The following is a 22,427-nucleotide window of genomic DNA, read 5'->3' on the forward strand; positions in this document are numbered from 1 at the left end:
AGTGCTTTAATGTGCAGAAAAATGATCTTCTTTGTATTTACTACATACATGGTTTGCTTCTGCTAGAGAAAAAAAATCAGGAAGTGGCATAATTTCAACAAGAAGATACTCGAGTAAATGGGCAAAGAAAATAGGTGCATTCCTGCTGTATTATTGAGTCTCATATCATCCTTTAGAAGTCAGATGGTTTTCTTCAAAAAAAAAAAAAAAAGAGCAGTGCAGTTACAAAATAAAGTTGCTGTGATATTTGTGAATGAGAAAAGCTTTGTGCTTCACATAATCAAAAGAGCTGAAATGAGAGGCATGCAGTTTAGAGATGATTTCCTGTTTTCATAGCTTTGCTTCTGCTATTGTTTCAACAAAAGCCATATTTACTCTATTCTGTTCTTGGATGCAAAACAATAACATTAGGTCTTAAAAAAATTGTTTTATTTATTGCTGCTTGACTACCAAATCTTCACAGATGCTTTTGTTACTGGATTTATTATTAACCTTTTTCAGATAAAATCTAACTACAAATAAGTCAAAAAATTTTGGTCACATGGACACAAAATTAAAATAACCTTGACTTAGAGTATATTGTTTTATGTTTACTGTGATTTACCTCCTGCAATCAACTTTCTCTATACAGTCACTCTGCTAAATGTTCAGCAGTCTTCTACAGAAGTGACTTTTGACTCCATGTCAGGCTTTCTTGCACTTACTCATTTTTGTGTAGTTTCTCTAACCTCAGTGAAGCACTTTTACTTTTGTTTCCTTCATTTTCTCGGCAACTTGAGGGATTCCTATCCAATTTTACCAGGCAGCAAAGGTGAAGGCATCTCTATAATAAAAATATGTGTAAGGAGAGCAGAGCAATTTGTAGTGCCACAACATTTTGACACTGCTATCACATCACGAGATGCAAACACTGTGCTCCCAAGCAAAGGGCATGCCATGCAGCCACTCCTGGCAACGTGTCAGAACTGCTCCTGATTTGCCTTGTTCCCTGCTGCAAAAGTTACAGAAACCTCCAATCCTCATTGTGCAACACTATTAGAATACAGGGCAGTAAAAGGCAAGAGGGAATGGGTGAGATAGCTTTTCTGCAGGTTTTTGAGAAAAATTTCCTGTGTCATAGAGGATTTTCTACTCTTAGTTACAATGCCCAAAGTAGTGTTCTTTCTAGGGCTTAACTTTAACGATGAACAATTTACTTTTTGGATAGTAGTTATTGGATATTTATGATATGGTCAAATCCACTTTCAGTGTCTGGGAATGACAGCTCTGCAACAGAGGCAGGGAGGACAATCCAATGAGCTGCTGAACAGCAAGAACCAAGATCCAGGGTTATGGTGACTGCCACGTTGTGATTTGTGGGTTAACCATGGACTTTCATTTCATAGCCACACATTGCTAAGGAAGCTGCTAGCTTTAGAACCCATTAAAGGCTCCAGGTCAAGAATGGATGTGAGCTCCTTTCCCATCCCCAAACTCCAGCTTTGCTTTTCGTAACAACCACAACTGACCATACAGCCTGTCCTCCTGATAGGACAGCTCCGTTCTTCTGCTAACATGAGGAAAGTGTTAGTTTACCAGGTTAGCACTGCAAAACAGGCTCCCCTCAGTTAAGAACAACAGCCATGGGCCACAGAGATGTCTGTGAATTATCTGCCAATCATCAAGAAAACCTTCACCCTAGACAGTCAGACACATGCTGAATAACTATGCTGTCAAAAGTGTTTGAAAATGGTGCTTTGCACTTCTTTTCCAATGGATTCAGAGAGAGAGGGATGGGGATGGTTTTGCAGTGGACCCAAGAAAGGGATGCATGCCTCAAAGGGCTTGATGGAGATATGCAGACCAGGTCTGTGCCTGACAAGCTAGACCTTGCACTAAGAGCTCGGGAGAGCAGTTGAAGTGATTTCTTAGTGGGTAGTTAGCATTTTGTAGCAGCAGAAGCTGTTTGATGGGGAAAACTCTTTTTGGTACTGATGATCTTGTTTAAGCAGTCAGGAGTTGCTGGCATTAGCTGCTTACCCTGGGGCTGCAGCAGTGCTGCTCAGCACACCTGGCCCTATGCTTGCACTCTCCGCATCCCCATGCTTCGAACTTGCTAACGGTGGAGGGCAGGGGAGGAGTGAAAACAGAGGAAATGGAGATGGCCTAAGTCTGGCAGTGTTATAAATCAGCTCCATTACACTGAATTCTGTGGGGCTGACTGGAGCAACTGGTCTATGTACAGCACAGAGGAGTCCCTTCCACAAAGAGTAGTGTCAGCAAAGAAATGCTCAGGAGTAGCAATTTGAGGGCCAAGCCTTAGCATCCGCCTTGAGTTCTTGTCACTGAAAATTTTCTAGTGCTTTATTAATAGTGGCTAGAGTGATACTGCTTATTTAGGTGCATGAGTAGAAAGAAACAACAAGACATATACTTGTTTTGATCTGTGGGAAATTAAAAAAAAAGAAAAAAGAATCTCTTCTACTATAAACATTTTTAATCTCTGCAGTGATAATATAGAAGATACCTATAAAAACCTGATTCTTATTAATCCCAATTGCTTCCTAGTTGTTGATCAGCAAACTAACCTAGGGCTATGGAGATTCTTGCCATTAAATGATTTCACAGAAACCAAGGAGCATCCTACCTTCTTCAGCTAACAGAAGGACCAGCTTGAATACCTGCAGTGCATCATTTTCTAATGCAAATGTGGGGCCATCAACTTCATGACTGTACAGAGGATGGTGTTAATGGTTAAGCTTAGCTGGCCAGTTGTGGGTGTTGGGTACAATGTGTTGTTCAGAACCAGCTCACAGGAGTATTTGCTCCCCAGTGTACATTATGAGTACCTACAGACCTCCACAACCCCTTGATCTGTACAGCTGCTTACCCTCTCCCAAACAGGTAAGGGTGAAATGCTGTGATCAAACCCTCTGTCATTAAACCTTTCTTATTAGCAGGAGAAAGGAAAACACATTTCTAAGCAGTTTGAAGTACTGTGTGTTTGTGCAGGATATGAAAGAGCCTGTCTGCTGTTTTGAGAACTGAGGGGATCATGCCTTTCACAGTCATTATGACTCAATAAGGATATTTTAAAAATAATCAATTGTTTTAGTCTGACTGAAATAAAAAGTCTGTATTATAAAAGCACCGTTGAGATTTCCCTTCTTCATTTAGATATTTTGGCTGAATTGATGTAACAGGACATCTTTAATGTCTTGCTATGAGAACAGAGAGAAGTTGAGTTTACACTGTCTGCCAGGATGCTGAGGCTCAGCAGAAATAAGATAACCTCACAAATAAACAACAGATGGCCGATGGCCTAATGCTTTGATTTGGCTGTACATGACAGGGGTTTATTCTTTCAACCTGGAGAAGGAGCCTCGGAAAGGCTGAAACTGCAGAAATGCATGACATGCGGACAGACACAGTTTGTTATGGGGATTTGGTCTGAGCAGATGGTATTACAATACAGATCTATTATTACGCATCTGCTTCCCATCTCAGTTATATGATGTGTAAGACTTAGATTAAATTCCCCAAGGAATGCCTGGATCACTTACTAATTTGTGCATATGCATCTTTATTTGTGTGTCTTTGAGTACAATGGGCTACATCCTGAGCTAAGTCACAGAGATATACATTTATAGAGCGACAGCAGCGTCACTGCCAGCGTCATCTCATCTGTGTTCTCATTGCACAGAGAACTCCCTAGTGATAAACTATTAGTTAAGGACTAGTGCTCAAAACAGACAGAGTTTCTGTGCCTCTGTGTAAATGTGCATGGTTCCACACACCGAGAAAGCAGCAACACGTAAATGTTCTGTAAGACCTGCAGTTAGATAGACACAACATGGATTAAGATTTATTTCTGCCTTATCTCCATTTCCCTTCAAGTTAAAGTACATCATGAGATCAGTACTATGGACATCTTCATGTCAGCCTCTGCTGGACTCAAGGCAGGAGCTATTCCAGGCTGTGAAAGGAGGGCGTCGAAGCATCTGCAGTAGTGAAAATGCCATGTCTTGCAACAAGCCAAGTAATTTAGAGACTTTTGAACTCTGTTCTTCATGCTTCCCATGTGAACAATATGAAGGTGATCAGCAGAGCCCAATGGCTCCCTGCCTTGAGGGACCAACCTCCTACTGCCCCACCTGCAGCAGGTTTGAACCCAGTTCATGATTCAGCGGCAAACCCACACAGCCTCCCCCTGAGGGGCTGACCTGACAGGGTTACATGCACTAATGGGAAGGAGCAGCAGCTCTCAGCAGTACCTCAGACCAGTAACCTGCCTTGTACCAGAGAGCTGGACCTGCTGATAGCTGTCTTGCTAAGAACAGCCTGGGCTGGGTCAAGGATTTGTGTTTTACTAGCATCCCTGCGCTTCCTTCCCTCATTGCTCCACTCCCCCCAAACTTCATGCAGGGAGAGGACTTTGAGTTCTGAATCTCACTTAACTAACACTCCAACTTGGAAGCCTTGGAGCATGAGAGAGGCACCAATGATACCGCACAGCTCTCCCTCTGACAGCTATGTCCAAGCCCTCAAGACAACCACAATTTCATCTGCTTGGCCCTTCTAGGGGACAGATTGTGTGGAGGCTGAGGCAACCAACCCACTTAATGAGAGAAAACACACTCAACCCAGGATTTCTGTCCCTTACCTTTGAATATTTAGTAATAAGTATGTTTTAGTGCAGGAAAAATGCTGCCCTAGATGTGTCTCAGTTATAGTTGAGGTTGTTGTGGTATCTACTGAGTTGCAGTGAAGGAAGAAAAAGATACTGAACTTCAGCTCCAGCAAAATGTCTCTGATAAATATGTAAAACAAAATTCTGATTACATCAAAGAAAATAATGTATCTGTTAAGCTCTACTTCTCTGAAGCAATTTCAGGCTCGTGTAAGTTGCTTTATTAATAAATAAATATACAGATTTAACAAGCAGTTCTCTCCTTACACAGAGAACCTAAGGAATGATATGTAACCACTGAAGTAATTCTTCTGCCTTCAAATTCTCACCATCTTCTGGAAAGTAAAAAAATGCAATATTTGGCTGTCTTTGTCAAGTTTATTATGTCATTTATGATCCAAGTTGCTGTGTTTAGGAATGGGTGTATGTTCCCCAAGTAGTGTTCAAGTGTGAACAAGCTCTCACATCTGATCCCAATTAGAGTGGAAGAATAAGTGCTGAAATTGCAGAATTTACCCCAAAGTTATGTTCTTACCTCCATGGTGAGTGAAACTACATTCTAGGGCTGCTAAGGCAGGTCAGAGGACCATTCTTTGTGGCTGAAGGCAATGTCCAACTCATCAGTTATTCAGTTCTTCAAAATGCATCAGGATGAGGGTAGTATCATTGAAATACGGTATATTTCAAGTATGAGATTTCTTGTTGAATTTAGGGGCTGTGCATCTGTTATGATGACTTTGCTGATCAACCTGAGTATGCAGTCACTGTTAGTCCAGGATTTCTGGATGTTTATAGGCTTTGTCAGACCTACAACTACATAAAAACCCATGTCCTTTTTTCAGTCAGACAAGTATCCCAGCTACTCCAGACAGTGCTCATGAGGTGGAAAGGAAACTGGACACCTTTTTTCCCATTCTTTCTGTGACTATAAATCAGTCTGGCTCAATTAAACCCAGTTTATATAATTGCATGAGAATAGCCATATCTCTTTGAGCTATAGAGTGGTTACAGCCTTATTTAATTGCATGGTACTTCATTTTTGCTGACTACTGAGCTGGTCTCCTGAAAGATTAGAAGACAGATGAGGCATTGCAGTAACCTAGTTAAGTTCTCTGAGGAAAATTTGCTTTCTAAGAGCAGAGTAGAAGGAGATAGGTGGAATTCTGAGACCCCAATAAAGCTCTGTGGGTGGGGGAGGGAAATTAATAGCTGGGGGACTAGTCAAGCTATTTCAGCCCTGGAAAAATTCAGTGGAAAACGCCGTTGCACTGATCCAGAAAATGCTGTGGATTATTAAGTTTTGCATTTTCACTTTCCATACTAAGAATCATTCTAAGTGGAGAGAAAAAATAAATAGAAAAATGGGAACAGAGAATAAAGCCCCTTTCATGAAAGACATGTAATGAGCAGAGAAAATTGCCTCTTTTCATTACAGCCTTAAGCCTGACCTCATGCTCTGTCTCACAAGCTGTATTTTTCATTATTATCTTCAGAAATATCTTATATTCTATGTACTTATTCTTCCTTTTGAAGAAATTCAGACAATGATGGTGATGATGGTGATGAGGAACTCTGTTTTATGGGCGCTAACCTGTGGCCATCCACTCAAGGCTTCTAAAGAATCCAAAAGGGTTTCTCTCCCAGAATTTATAGTTAATTAACACTTTTCACCCTCAGCTGATAATATTTCAGACTGAGTAAGTTGTATCTATCATTGCTCAAGTGGAACTGTCAGATACATGAACCCCAGATTTCTTTCACTGAAAAAAAAAAAAGAGAATATATTTTATGGATAGATAAAGGAAGTAGGAGTCTACCCTAGCATAGGTTGCAGATGGCATAAAGAGAAAGTGTCAATCTTGTATTAATCACCAGCTACAATTGTTGCACATTAAGCTTAAATCTTGACAAGAGCATTGTGTCTAATTCTCTCAGTATTTACTGAGATGGTAGAAGCTGATGGGGAAGAATGCCAAAAGTATTTATACTTCCTTCACAAAGTTAAATAGAATCAATCCTAAGTACAGCATTAGACTTCACTAAAAGCAGGGCCATTTTGAAAAATGAAACTCACTGATGTAGCTAAAAAATTAATGACATAATGCTATATCCCAGTAAGGAGATCTAGAATGCCTAATTGTCCAGAAATGCAGATTGAAATGAGTCTGAATGAGAAGAAAAAAATTTAATTTTTTAAAATTTCTAAATTCCATCATTTTCCTTTAATAAACAGGGGTCAAACAGCACTACCCACAATTCTTCAACAACATGAACCATTTTAGGAGATCCAATCTGAGTTTCTTATCCGACATAGTCCAGAGGCTTATTTATGAGCTGATGTTTCCCAGGATGTGGGAGGTTTTTGTTTCTTTGTTTTGCTGTGTATGCATGGCCCACATTGCTGAGCATACTGCTGTGCATTTGGCTGGGTTGAAAGAGTTTCTAAAATAAACAAATTTAGATTGTATATGGCATTATATTATTGGCTCATTCCATCATCATCCATAGGATTTCTTGAATATTATTTCTTCATTCTTTTCTTCTCAGTCTCTCCTTACAATAGACAATTTCCAGGTTCTTGACATCTAGCTTGGTTTTTGTGAAACTTAGTCCTAGTGCTTTTGTTTTATTTTGGAGATATTTGTTCACAATATTCCCTTGTATGGATAGTATTCACTGACTTTTAAAACATTTCAGTTTTCCCACTTTCTTTTTTTTTTGGTCAGAAAAAGGAAATTCAAAATGCAATCTTTTTAGCCAATGAAATAATTTCTTTTCTGTGTAATTTTTTTCTGAAAAAAATATTAATTCTTGACAATCAAAAATCAAGGAAGAAAAAAAATTAAGGTTTTTTTCCCAAAAGCTGAAAGTTGCAGTCATTTCAAGTGTAACAAGCCTAACTCCAGAGTAATTCTGCCAGTTTGTACCATTTGGGAATATGAAGAAATGTGACAGAGGCTAAACCATTTTTTTAATGTGCTGATCTCGTTCAGTTGGGCATTGCTTAAGTATGAACTCTCAGACCTCTTCTAAGATGGGCAGATCACTTATCCAAAGTTGAATAATTTAAGAACTTCAGGTGCTCCTAAGAAATGTGGTTTGAAGAGTTGACATGTTTTCAAACTTGGTTGACACCCTGCATCTTAGACAGAAGTTGACAAGACAGAGCTCCTGCTCTTCCAAGTCTCTTTTATGTGGTCTTGAAAAAGTAAAATCAGATTTCCTACTATTGTACCTCTCAGGATCAAATATTTATCATTACACAAGATACCTTACCCATAATTTTGGGGGTGGAAAGAAGGTAGCAATATATCTCATAGGAGATTAATGCATCCAAAGAGCCTAGCAAGGTTAGTTCTCTGTCTGTGCACCACTGTCTCTGAATGGAAGCTTTGTAATTGAAGAGGGAAGACCTTCCCTAGCAAGTGTTTTCCTTATTGACATGATCATTTATTGTTTATTCATGCTCACTATAGCAGGGAAGACCTATTTTCCTCCAAAGAGGCTGTTTATACTGCTTTCTAATTTTCCATTTCAATGGCTTTATGACTTGTCCTTCGGGTTTGCAGTGTTTTCTCTGCTATAGGAACTTTCCTCCTCTTTTAAGCAGAGAAGAACAACTTGAGAAAGAGTACAATGTAGATCTCTTTTTTTCCAATTATAACAGGTAAAAAAAAAAACCCAAGAAGTGTGAGTGGGCCTTCTGTACTTCCTGCAGAAGTCCTGCTGGCCAGTCAAGTAATTTAAACCTCAGTATAAAGAGGCTTAATGAAACTGGAAGGAGTAGGAAGGCAGAGCCATCTCTAGAGAGTAATGGATTCACAGCTTTTTGTAGCTGTTTTTCAGGTACAAGATAAGTCTGTGCTTGTTTGGGCTTGGCAAGAGTGAAAGACCCCATGGTCTCAGGCTCAGTGACACTGGGGTTGAGGAATCCAGCTCCCTATCAAATGCTGGCATAACTTGTTTCAGCCAAGTGATTCCTGTAAATTCCCATGACAGCAAAGTGATACACATAAGAATAACTAAAGATTATTTCCTTTCCTTCAGGGACCATTGTGAACTAGAGGAAAAGTCACCAAAGAAAACCTTGTGTGACTTTTGGAGCCCACAATATCTGGGTAGGTCCAAAATAATTAAAATTCTGGATGTTCAGGGAATTCATTACTATTTTGTTTTGGTGGACTTTTAGTATTTACTGCAAGATAGGGCATTGTTCCGTAGGGGGAAAGTAAAGTGCTTTTATTGAAAGCACTTTGTAAAGGTGACTAAGCTGTTTCACAGTAAACTGCTAGCTTTCTGTGTGGAAAGTTAGGGGCAGATGCCTCTGTTATAAACTGTGCTGTCTGCAGCTTGAGGCGCTGGGGACAAAAACTCACAGCCATTACCCTCATCATGACAGCAGCCACCTCTTTGGTCTCTCATGTGCTGCAGAGATTTCTCAAGCTAGTCTTCATTACTCTGGTTGAAAAACTTTGGACTGCCTAAGGATCTGGAAACTGCAAAACATAACGTGAATTTCTACTCTCCATTGTCCTTTCATACATCACACAGAGAACTGAGAAGGCCACGCTGGTAGATCTCTATTCCACATGAAGTTTCAATAAGAACTACATTTATTTACTCTTTACATGCTTTGTTAGCAGATGGGAAGCAATCCATAAACAATATTTTTATCACAGAATAATATGGTTTGGAAGGGAACTTGGAACTCAGGAGGTCTTTAGACCAACCTCCTGCTTAAAATGGAGTCATCTGTGAGTTTGCATCAGCTTAATCAGAGCTTTATCTAGTCAGGTCTTGAAAAATTCCAAAGATGGACCTTGCTTCAGTGCTTGACTATCCTCATTGTGAAAAAGTCTTCTGTTGTATCTGACTTGAACATCTCCTGATTTATTTATGAAAATCTTCTTTTTTTTTGTTGTCCCATCCTACTCCTCAATAAAGAGCCTGGCGGTGTCTTCCCAGTTACCTTCTTGTGCGTATTAGAAGGTTTGTTCCCCCTAAGTTTTCCTTCTCCATGCTTGTCGTGGGTATTCCAAAATGTTGCCAAGTATTCTCCTTTAAACTGTCTCAAACAAGGACAATACTGAAGATGTGTGTAGGCAGTTTTCCTTCTTTAGTCATTGGTGCCACAGTCAAATAATGCCAAGGTTTTGGTTATTGTTATGTTATTGTGTCTGTTTATTTCATAATTAGATATGTATTGCAGATAAAATAATTCCCTCTGCCATATGAGGGCACTACTAGAGTGACACAAAAGTCTGTAGGCACTCATCAATCTTGCTCAATTCCCATGTTTAGTCAGATGTAAGCTCTCTGTGATTCAGTCTTATCTTTTTAATATGCAAACTTTGTTGACTGAAGCTTCAGAGGCAATGTTCCTCTGCCGCAGAGGCACACTGTAAGTCCCACTGTTTCTTTGAAAATGTGGTGGGAAATGACACAGAATTACCCATTCGCTCCTGGGACACAACATCTGTAAAGGTCTGAAGCCAATTTTACTAGCAGGACTATATTTTTGAAGATTTTGTTATAATTATTTCAGGAATAAGGTCTTGGCTCTCCACTCAAGAAATCTGTATGTGAGTTAGGATATGTGCTTTCAGTTCCCTATTCTACTATGGATTTCTTTTTAGACTGCAGAGGTATAAAAAACAGGGCTTTTATCTAATCTTTCCTTATAGACAAAGAAAGCAAGCAGGCATTTCCAGGGAATGATCAATTCCATCCTAAACCAGGCACTGAGAACAGTTCAGCCCTGTAAGTCCTTCTTTTTGTCTAATATCTCTTACAGAAGAACCTTGTTTCCTAGCTTAGGTGCACACACCTACATTTCTGACTTCTCAAGTTAGGTGAGATGAATTCTACTCTGAGTTTTTCTGAGCCTCAGTTCTTGGCTTTAAACTTGTCACTGTGCCTCAGGAGGGATTAACTGAAAGGATAAGAGCCTTAGGGATTTTGAGGTATCCAGTGCCATGTAGAGCTAGGAACTGTGGTTTAGTTACATGTATGCATCCATTAAGGTATAGATAAAATTGCTGTGTGGGGTGAAAGCAGTACAAAGACTATGATGGAAGATCTGTAGCTGAGATCCTTTCAGACAAAGGCACAACACAACTCCCAAATTCTTCCTCCAGATAAGAGAACAGAGAAAGTGGCACTGTCTCTCCATGCAGGTGAATCTGCCTCTCATCAGCAGCACTGTGCTAAAAAGGAGGAACCAAATTAATGAAACTCAGAAATTCACCTCAGCTTCCTCAGTTGCAAATCATGCTTTAAATTTTTATGTGGAATGGTGTGATGGGTATAATGTACGATTCCATTTCAGGTAATTACATTCTCCCTGCTTAAAATTCTCACTGTAGTTTCCACTGGGAAAATGATTCTTCATTTCTCCCTCTTGCACCCTGCTGGGTAGGTACTATTGCTGCCAGAGTGGCTGCTGTGTGCCACCCCTGTGCCCTCCATGAACATACATATACAAATTGTGGTGATGTTAGAATGAGCCCTGCATATGCAGACTTTTGTCCTGCCTGCGCCTGAAATTGGTTGGAATTGCCTGGGTGTAGCTGAGAGCAATATCTGACCTGCAGTTTTCCAACCACAGGGGAAGAAGGAGGCTGGGAAAAATCAGTGCTATAGTCAGTCTTTGCATCTGGAGAATAATGTTTCATCAAGTATCCAGAATCATATAATTCTTCTTCATTCCCCAGTAAAGCAGATTAATATCATTTGATGCATTGTGAGACTGGATAATCTGGGGCCAGGTGAGGTGAAGCAACTTGATGGCTACCAGGTAACGTGAACAGTCATGTAAATGCTTGCAATGTAGTCTGGGCTTCTCAGGAAGCTAACAGCCTCCCACATGGATTACATGGTTCTACCAAAGGTGATTTAATTGGTCTGTTTTACTGGGCAAACAACCTAGGAGGTTGCAACCTAGCTCATGCAGTCACTGCCTCTTGAAGGAGGTAGCAGCCAGAAACAGACAGGGGATAGCTTGTCTTAAAGCTCCAAACCAAGTTGGCAACACTTTTTAGCTAGGCACTGAGACAATAGGAAGACATGGCTAAAAGCCAAGTGGATGCCAGCTTTTCCCTCTTCTGCCAAATCACACACAGAGCAAGCCTTATTCTGTGGCCTTCAAGGCAAGTTCCACAATTTATTTGGGTTTAAAACTCCCTAGTCATATATGAGGTTTTGTTTTTTTGTTGGTTTCGGGTTTGTTGTTTTGGTTTTTTGCATTTTTTTTAAGGGGGGGGTGGACACTCTATTTTGTTTGAAGGTTTTTTGATTGGTTGGGTTTTTTTGTTTGTTTGCTTTGCTTTTTGAGCTGCTATGTTTATATTCCCAGGCAACTGCTACACTGTGATGTGCTAGCAGTCCTGGAGCCTGCTTCCTCTTGGCATGAACCGAGGCAAGACCCAGGTGTTCACCCTGCAGACTGTATTGCTTCATTCTTCTACATTCCTACAATTGATCCGTTTCCCCCTTTTCTCCTCCTTTTTTTTTTTTTGTCTTTTTTTCTTTTTGCTGTTTCTCTTTCCTTTCTTTCTTTCTTTCTTTCTTTCTTTCTTTTCTTTCTTTCTTTCTTTCTTTCTTTCTTTCTTTCTTTCTTTCTTTCTTTCTTTCTTTCTTTCTTTCTTTCTTTCTTTCTTTCTTTTCTTCTCTCTCTCCTTCTTGCTCTTTTTTTAAAATTCTCTTGCAAATATTTCCTTCTCAAGATATATTTACATTTTATTCATGACTCTGTCAGGATTAATTTCAGCGCTTCACGCTGCCTGTGACTCCTCATGTATAATGAATGAAGCAGCAGCTGGTGCAGCTGACAGCCTGGGCACTCCAAGGGCATATACACACCAGCATCATTGGCAACTTCCTACCAGGAAGGATTTTAATACCCCTGCTGTCTGAAATGCACTTCTGGCCAGGGCATGCTTTAGGAAAGAATTGTGGCAGCTCTAAGCAGAAGGTACTTTCCAAATTACTTTCTTGCTGTTTATCTATGTGCATTAATAACAGGAAAGGCTTTGGCTCCATCACTGTCTTAAGGCTGTAAGATGCTGAGTGTCTGGACTTGATTACCTTGGTGAAATCCTGTGGAATTACTCAGCCATCTCATTACTGTAAGAAACTAATCCTGGATCTGGAGTAGCATACAGACACAGCCTCTGTTTTCCCTTTTCCATCACACAGAATAACTTCTTTATATCATAACTCTACAGAGGCCGAGGATGCTTCTGCACTGAATAGGCTCTCAGAAAGTCAAAATCTGATCCCTGAGTCTGCCACTGGGTTCTTGAGTAGCTTTGGCATTTTGTTTCCTCTTGATGTTTCATGCTCTTCACATTCAAAATGTGAGCTAATATTTCTGTTTTCCTCCCAGTATTTTGATTATTTAGATTAGAAGCATCTAATGTAGAGGAATGTATTAGATGTTTGGGATGTTTGGATGGACCCTAATGCTGACATCATGATCTTCCTGGAAGTTTTTAAGTTGAGCCATAATAAGAGCAACTATAGTAAAAAAACACTGTTTTCTGGATTCCTTATTGAATTGCTACCTCAGCCATGTACAGCACTCATAGTCAAGCAGAAAAAGAACTGTAGACGTTATCCCAATAGTTAGTGTTTTGTCTCTTTTTTAAATGATGGAAAAATCAAGTTTCAGGTAATATGGAAAAAGGCATTTCAGATTAATCTTTAAAGATATCAAAAGACCAAAATTTCTAGATGATCAAGTTTGCTTGTATTTCAATATTTCTAGTTATTATGACTGCTTTTATTTTAACTCTGTAAATACTTTTAATATTTCAGCTTCTTTGCAATGTTTGGGTTGTAAAGCAACATACAGAATACCAGATTGTCATCTCAAAATTGAACTCTATTTTCAAACCATGTCAGGCAAAACCTCAGATGGCAGAACTCTCTTCCATCTTCATATTCTCTTGTGAATACTGCTCACAAGGTAGGGATGCAGAATCCCTTCTAGCACCACCATGATTAACTTTTATCTGTCTTCTGGTTTATAAAAGTCATGCTTCTTAGGAAAAAAAAAAGACCAGTGTTGAGTCTTATAAGATGGTGTCATTAAGATGTCTTCCAAAATAATGTGTAAATATTACAATCTTAGTTAATAATTAAATATCTAATTCCAGATAAATTGGACAGATTAGCTAGGTGAAAAACTATTCATCCAAGGACTAAGGTTTTATGCTCTGACTCTTGCTGACTGATTTTAACACTGACAATTTGACAACTGAAAGAGTTTGCTAATTTTCACAGGTGGGGAAAATGAGGCCTATGATGTGCAGATGGTTTGTCACAGATTCAGTCACCAGAAAAACCAGGATCATCACTCAGAGGGATTTCTAGCCTGCAGCACTGCATACAGCCCAACACACTTGGTTGGCATTGGCCACCTGAAACAGTGAGGTGCCACATAGCACAGAGGACACATCTTCAGGATGGGTTTTGCAGAGAAAATGGTTCTGGCCCTTCACTCTGCCCACTCCTGCAGGAGAATGCAGGACACTATTCCTTACAGTGTTTGAACATGGGATGTTTTCCAGCTCATTTGTCCAGTACTTTGTTAAATTACTGTTACTTCCACTATTTCTCCCTTCTCACAGTTCTTCTATTCTTGCATCTGCTTCTTTTTCCTTCTGCTAGCTGAAGACAATGCAAGATAAAGTTTCCCTTTCACAAACCAGGCATCTCTTCAGTCAAAAGGTTTAGATTCATTCAGCTAAGCTGTCACTTATGTAATTCTTCTTTACTTTTCTGTTGTACCCTCGCAGTTTTGTAACCAAAACAGGTCTAAGAGCATTTATTAAATAGGAGAATTCAGGTTCTGGTTGCTCAGAAGGCTCTATTTTCTTCTTTACAAATGCTAATTTTTTTGATCCAGAATGCTTATGATCAGGACACTAACCAGATCTGATTCCCCATGCACCAAGTTGTTCATCCTCGTGATTATCAGCTGCAGAGTAATTCCCCTTTTGTGACCCTTAACATGCTGGCTGTGGTCCAGGCTGTACTGTTAATACATTTAACATACAAATTCTAAAATACCCCCATTCATCTGGGTACTGTATTCTTTATTGGCTGTCATAATGGTATGTGTTGTTGCTATGCATGGTTAAACGTCGAGGGACTGCTCTGCATTTCTGTGGATGTTGCTATTTTCTGTGCTGCGTTTCCTGCTATAGAAACATCTATATTCATAATTCCCAAACTTGTGAAAGCCAAGAGTTTCTTTCCTCTTAGGGAAATAAAGCCAGCCACACACATCCTGACTCCCCCAAGACTTTGAAAAAGACTTATTTGTACATAATCTACTTCTTGGACCTCCACATCCCCCATTGCAAGATATCTTTGTTTTTCTTATTTCTGGTATCTGTCAATAACATGCCGTTACAGAAAGCCATGAGACCCCAGCAGAGGGGTAAAAATAGCCCTAGAAGCTGAGAGGGCATGAGTGTAATGCAATTCTGACTATCAAATTCTAACGTGGCAAGGTCATGGTGCTGACTGCCTCTGAGGACCTTCTTTGTATTGAATGTCTTCCTTATCCTACAGTAATTTATTTAGGTGTATTTGTATCATAAAACCACAGGTTATTTGGCTGTTTGATCCCAGCAGCAAGGAAATAAAATTGTTCATTTTCCTGTCATAAAAAATAGTCTAAAATCTTGGGAATATTCGTTATAATATTTAGAAAAAACAACTTGTCAAGAGCACAGTGGATGTCTGGACTGTCCTTACAGTACCTACCTGAGCTTAGGGAGAAGCATGGCTCAGCCCCTGGGGTTGTCTATGTCATTAAACATTTCTTTGAGCAAGGAGAAGACAAGAAGGCATGCCTGCTGGTCTCAGTTCTGATCCTGCTCCCATTTGCTCAGTTTTCTGTAGTGTTCAATGCAGGGCAGCTTATTCTTTTCTACCTTTGAAACAGCAGCTGCAGAAACTTGCTCACCAATGGCAAGACAGTGATTGTCCCAAAGCTTAGCTAGAGGAGCTGAGCAAGCCTCTCATGTTGCTGGCAGGGAACCAACCAGACTTGCCTTGTGTAGTCTCAGAGGTTAAAAAGTTCTTTATTGTGCTCAAGGTAGCAGTAGGGACATGCACAGTGGTTTTTTCAATCTAAAATCTTGGTTGCAAATCACTTGAAGTGCCCCCTGACACATGGATGTGTGGTATTTTCTCAGTCCAAGTCACCAAAGAATTTCACAGAAAAATACCTTGTTTTTCAATTAAATGGCTTCATGCAGAGAAGAGTCAGAACCAAGAATAGAGAAAAACAAAACTCTTCTACTCCAAAGCCTGATTAGGAGAACCAGGCAATAGGAACACTTCTATAAACTTTACCTGAACTGTGCCCCATTTTCTACCAAAAAGCCAAGGTGATATTTCCTTTTGTCAGGAATGAATGATATCTTCATTTCAAGGCTTTTCTGGCAAAAATTTGTAAATGTGAAAAATGCTGTAGTAAGGACTGTTAAGCCCCCCAGATAGTTCCAAGTTAGAAATGACTTTCCAGGGACACTTTAGGAACGACTTGTTTTCCCATCTGTGGGAGTTTGTTGTTCTCCTGCTTCACATTAAGGAAAAAGGAAACGACACGTTCACTGATGAAAGAGTGTATCTTTTAGTGCTACTTCTAGGTCTGCAGAAGAATGGTTTCTCAGGAAGCAAAATAATTCCAGCTGGATACTGGATGCACATGTATGGCTATATACTAATATCTATCTTTAAAGTAACCTTTATTTTCAGTTTGCTAGCAATCCCTAATCCAAAACATTATAGATGAAGCAAATTTGGTTCAGCAACGCTGAGGTTACTATAGTTCAGGATTTTAAAGAGTGCCAGGAAAGGTTCCTGGGCACCCAGATCTAATTGTTCGTACTGTTGAATTGCTAGAAAGGGCCCTGGAGGGGCTTTGGCTTGTACACTCTCCCAGATGATCACTCAGGTGTTAGCAGGGGCCACAAGATTCTCTCAGTAGGTAGCCAAGATGAATCTACCCTTTTGAAAGGATGAGGGAATTCAGCAGTACAGCTGTACGCCACTCTGTAGCTGTTCTCTTCAGTGCTAACGAGAGTACTGGCATAATTAATTTACGAACATGAGAAGCAAAATCTTTGTATCTACAGACATAGCTGCTGGTTTTTTCCTCTCTGTTTTTCTCCAGAGTAATGAGATTATTGCTGCATACAGGCTTTATTTGCTCTTACATACGAGATTCTAAATTCAGAATAATAAGACAGTAATAAGTGCAAGTAATCCTGATGGCCCAGTGACAAAAGAGTTCAGAGACATAGGAGGAATTTTGTTTCACTTTTCTTAAACTAGAGTCTAAATCCATAGTTACTGAGGATCACTTTACCTATGAAACATGTAAACATCAGACCAGTACCCTCAAATCACCCATTTTCTGCAGAGTGCTTTTTATCCAGATCTTTAGATTCAGTAACAGTTTATTGAGTGAAAGGAGACTGCAGGCAGTATTTCTGCAGTCAGTATTTAGAGTGCACTTGATTGCATTAGTACTTGTATATGGTGTGTTACATAAGCAGAAAATGATTAAGACACATTTGTTGAACTGCAACAACTGTTGTTCTTGCCAATAATAACAGCCACCATTATGCATGTGAAATGCAATCAGCTGCTGTGCTTCAGCTGATGTCTTCTGCTGCTGAAGGTGTGCAGGGGAGGGTCAGAAAGTAATTCCCTGTCGTTATTTATTGCCATAACTTAAGAGTTGAAGAAAGGTGGACATGATGAATAGCTGGTCTTACAGAGATTGGCACACTTTGCTCAGATCCAGGCTAAGTTTTCCTTGGTGCTTTGTCTGTGTGACTAGCACCTGCAAAGGACTTCCTTCTCTGTGCTTGCTGTGTCCTAATGCATCTTTCAGAAAACTGGGGTTGCCTCCGACAGGCAGCCAGACCTTGTCTGTAGTATGCTGCAAAAGTCAGTGAATAAATAACAAAGGGTAACTGTGCATGGGGCAGAATTATGGAAGAAACTGGAGCAAGATGAATGTCAATATAGCCTTCAGTAAGCAGTTTCTCTTCCCTGAGCTGTCAGAAAAGTAATTGTGTCTCTGATTAACCATTTTTTCCCAGAGCACCTACTGGGAATATCCTAAGTGTGTACTCTCTCTTCCTGTAAGGATAACACTTATAATAACATGCAGGTCCGCATGCCCACCCTGCCACCCGCTTTCTTCTCCAGGACTTGTCCAAGCCTGGCAGGTCATTCAGCATTTTTATTTCTCTGTGGATCATGAAGAATAGTTACAGTCCTACTTTAACATACACCAGCACCAAGAGTGCTTCTGCAGCCTATTTCCAACTTTGCACCAGAAAAAGAGTGAGCAGACTCAGGCCAAGCAACTGTCTGTAAGTGATTAGAAGCAAATAGGATTTGGCAAATACCGAGTTGGCAGGAGGCATTAGAGAGCAGCTCTTCATCAGTAGGTTCCCCATGGTGCTCTGAAGGGTCATTGTGTGTACTGGCGGGATTCTCTTGTTTTCTTGCTTCCTCCTTCCCAGAGGTATACTGGGGAGGAAGATTATTCTCTGCCACATAATCACTTCTCCCCTCCCTCTCCCCACAGTGCACCCTTCCTTCACAGGTTTGGTTATCATGCCGAGCCATGATGCAGGGTTTTGCTGTGCTGTTTCTCCTCTGCCCCCCTTTCTCTCCTTACATTAATTTTTGTTGCAGAAGCAGAGCCTCGAGAGATTTTTGATCAGTGAAAGACTCAGGGTTTCATGACTTGCATCTGCATTTAATGGGATGCTAGCACGGAACTGAGTGAATGCTAATGGAGTGCTGGAGGATGAGGTCCTGCTTCAGGTTTATCCTCACAGATATCTCAGGCGCTGACAGGAAAAGTCTATAATTCATTACTGTGATAGAGGTATGTTCCTTTACTGAAAGAAAGAGGTAGATGCTCAGGAAGCGATCGAATCTGGGGTGGTTCAGCCTTTTTTAGCCATTTTCTTCAAACTGTAACTGATCTAAGCAAATTTCGCTGGCTGTCTAGGCAAGGACATTTGTCATATTGGGGGTGTATGGTGCATCTGGAGACTATCAGATCAGACACATAACCAAGGATTTGAACTATGCCTAAATTGCTATATTCCACACATCTTAGGAGTTAGAAACATTTAGAGGTATAAATTCAGTCAGAAAAAATACTGGCATGGGGGCTTTGGTGAAATTTGATTCATTTGTCTCTTAGCTCTGTTATATTATCGATGGTCATGGCTGTTTTTTAACATTAGCAGTCAACAGAAGGATTTCCATGGGTGGGATGCAGCTCTCCATATTCCTTCTCAACTCCCTGAAGCCTGGCTTTGCTGGCTGAGGCTGTCCTGGGTCAGGATCTTGCAGATGGAGTTGTGCATATCAGACCTGACTGCCAAATACATTTGTATTGTAGTTCCTGTGTGCTGGAAGTGGATAAGTTATCCATGGGTGGTAGGTGTGAATGTGCTTATCTCTGCTAACAAAATTCCAGGGGTTGTCAATCAATCTTTGGGGAGTTTATCTTGTTCATACATTAAACTGCCTGGTGAATTATCATGGTTTTGCATGCTTCAGCTGCACATGACAAACACACTGAGCAAATTCCTAATGAACTGATTACTTAGCTTAGCATTTAAACTGCCACATTTAACATCCTTCAGCCCTCATAAACATATTGAAATACTAAAGGGATTATGGCTGCCAGGTTTTCTGTGTCATTACTATAAATTAATCTAAGAATTTAATCAAAGATACCACCAGAAGCAAAATAAGAGAATGAGGTGTTGAGATGATAAGTATTTAACTCAGAGCAAAAAAAAATTTTTGCACTGAGAGTTCATTTTCAAGAAGGTTTATTGTAAGCAAATGTAAAGCACACAGGTGCAATATTTCCCCTACATATATATGCAATGTTATATACTTTGTTTGGAAATTTTTAGCACATTTTCAGATTGCTTTTTTTTTAAATTTTCAAACATCTTGTTTCAAAGTCAGCAATGAGGGGAAAACTAGAGGGCTCTTTGAAATAAACAGTAAAAATTTCACAGACCCTGGGTATTTCAAACCTTAGTGTTGATTTTACATCTACAGGAAAAAAAAAAATCATCAATTTCCATCCATTAAGATCTCCTCCATAAACCAAATTTTATCTAGGGTTATAGAGGCAACACCCTACGTGAGTGGCTGTGTTTTCACAGGAAGTGAGGTCACATGGTTGTCCCTCTTCACATTCTGGACATTAGGCCTGTGATCAGAGCTGAAAAGCTGTTGCAAGTGTGCTTCCTGATCTCTCAAACATCAGGACTACATCTTCACCCTCTATCCACATAGCCCAGTAAAGGTGTATTTAGGGCACACTTTTCTCTCCCTTCTGGAGCTCTGTTGTCTTCTACCTTACACGATGCATCACTAGATTTTACCAAAGAGAGGGGTAGGAGGTGAAAAGTATAGAAAAGGACCTAACCTTCAGCTCCCACTAGGTGCCATGACTATTTGCCCCACATCCAATCCACATTGCCATCCTCCATTATTCTCCTTTTACCCTTCAAGACATGAGTTATGGCAGTGACAATTAGTTGCTACAGGCATTTCTTAACTTCTGGGACAATTTGCTTTCAGTTTTCCCCCTTTTAGTTTATAGAAATTTGTTGTTTCAGGACACAGATTCATTGTTCTTAGTTGCAGACAGAAGATGTTGGAATTTCTAGAAACGTAATCACCAAATATCACGCTGAATGACCAGAAAATGTTAAAACAACTGTGAGTACTCACACAAATCTTTGTTAGGAAAGTTGCTGAGCAGCACCCAAGAACTCATTGGCACAGACATGTAATTCACCATCTTGGACTCAGATGTCCAGAACATTATTTAACTCTAACTAAGCAACCACATATAGTCTTTCTGAAGCTTATGCTTTTTCACAGAAGGTTACTGGGAAAGATAAGTAATGCTTAATGCTGAATTAGAAGCTCTCCTGTAAGTTTCATCATCTTTCATCAAATCCCATTGATAAAGTTGTTCTCCTGTTAGCACCTGGTACAATGAAGTGACAGTATTTTCACTTATCGTAGCTCCTTTATTGCCTTCAGCATCTGACCTCCCTTCCTAATGTCCTTGTCTCCATGTTATATGCGTATCTCTGCGAGCAAAGGGTAGGATGCTATGTAGACAATAAAGTTCTACAAAGCATCTACACAGTCCACAAGAACTAGTGAACTGAATCTTACCCTAGGCAACAAAGTTTCTTTGTGAAAGGTTTTATTTGTGAAAGAGTTAATGCGAGTTAAATATTAATTTCTCTGTGTCCAGGACTCATCTGAATCTTAATGAACATTGGAGAGTTAACAGATGCTTTATTGATGTATATTGTACCTGTTCCTTTCAATTGCTAATGTATAAATTGTAGAAAATAAATGGAAATGAATCAAAGTAGAAATATGGGTCTGCAAAAGAAGTTGTGTTGCTTGGTAACACGGACCCTGTGCCTGCCAGACGTTGATCATGAACCCCATGCTCTGTGTGGCATTTGAGTCAGAAGATAACTATTATCAGGGGTTTGCATGAAGTTTATCAGGCAGTTGCATGGGCTGGCTAAATGACTGGTTACAGATGTTACTGGCTCCTACATCCTCCTGTCTTGAGCCATTCCCTCTGGAAAGCTCCTTTCTGCAGAGTATGATTATTTCTTATTTCTACTGTGCTATACGCACCATTAATCTTCCTTCCTTTCCTAGTTATTGCTGTCACCTCCTCTTGTAGCCGGAAGGGACTTGGAACTGACAAACAAAAAAACTCCCGTCCTGTAATCTGCTGACAGTACAGCATATCTGTTTCTAGCACAGCAGCTTCAGAGGCTGTGCTTCCTCATGGACATCAGCTGAGGAAGATTAAGAAATTCCCTCCCAACTCATCAGATAGGAAGCGGTGGTAGAAACAAAAGTTTATACACATAGAAGTAGATACTGTCTGTATCTTGTAGCTTCTTGCATGTTGAGTTGCTGAGTGTGTTTTTAGCCTTGCCTCATGGACTCAGAAATTTATTTGAAGTTTCCAAAGGCATGTAAAGTAGAGGTCTGTCTATTCACCTAACCCACATTTCCTGAGCTTATCTAAGAGGATGTTGTAGGACAGTGTCAAAAGCCTTGCTGAAGTCAAGGTAGACAACAGCCACTGGTCTCCCCTCATTAACCCATCCTGCCACGCCATCACAGGAGGCTATCAGAATGGTCAAGCATGATTTCCCCTTGATGTATTCATGCTGACAACTCCTGATGACCTTCTTTTCTTCTGCATACTTGGTGATGACCTCCAGAATGATCTGTTCTATCACCTTTCCAGGGATGGCGGTGAGGCTGGCCAGTAGTTTTCTGGGTCCTCCTTCTTGCCCTTTTTGAAGACTGGACTAACATTAGCCTTCCTCCAGTCATGCATCTCTCCCATTCTCCATGATTTTTCAAAGATGATGGAGACTGGCATAGCACCAAGATCTATCAGCTCCCTCAGCACCCATGTGTGTATCGCATGAAGGACCATGAATTTTGGCCTCGTGACCGCCCTTAGATTTCTAGTTCTTGTTTATTCTTCATGCTGCATGTATCAGTGTACAAGCACATTAAAGTGGTAATCAAGCATCCAGGTTCCCCAAAAGGGGTGTGAGACAATTCACCGTAGCCATAAATACCCTTGATGTGGTTAGCCCTTTGATCCTCATCTTGA

General features: G+C 40.2%; 1 protein-coding gene across 7 annotated transcripts in view; it reads left to right on the forward strand.

Moving 5' to 3' along the window:
• The window catches only part of LRFN2 (leucine rich repeat and fibronectin type III domain containing 2), a 153,758-nt gene that overhangs the window by 57,731 nt on the left and 73,600 nt on the right, over window positions 1-22,427 (forward strand). Inside the window, exon 1 of one of the 7 annotated variants that reach the window (XM_039569553.1) lies at window positions 8,752-8,787. The exons of the other annotated variants lie outside the window; for them this stretch is intronic. The gene's annotated coding sequence lies outside the window, so the exon portion shown is untranslated. Of the gene's footprint in view, window positions 1-8,751; window positions 8,788-22,427 lie in introns of those variants that run through there. 7 annotated transcript variants of the gene reach the window in all.

Source organism: Corvus cornix, chromosome 3 (assembly GCF_000738735.6).
Source record: "Corvus cornix cornix isolate S_Up_H32 chromosome 3, ASM73873v5, whole genome shotgun sequence".
In the NCBI taxonomy this organism is placed as follows: Eukaryota; Metazoa; Chordata; class Aves; order Passeriformes; family Corvidae; genus Corvus; species Corvus cornix.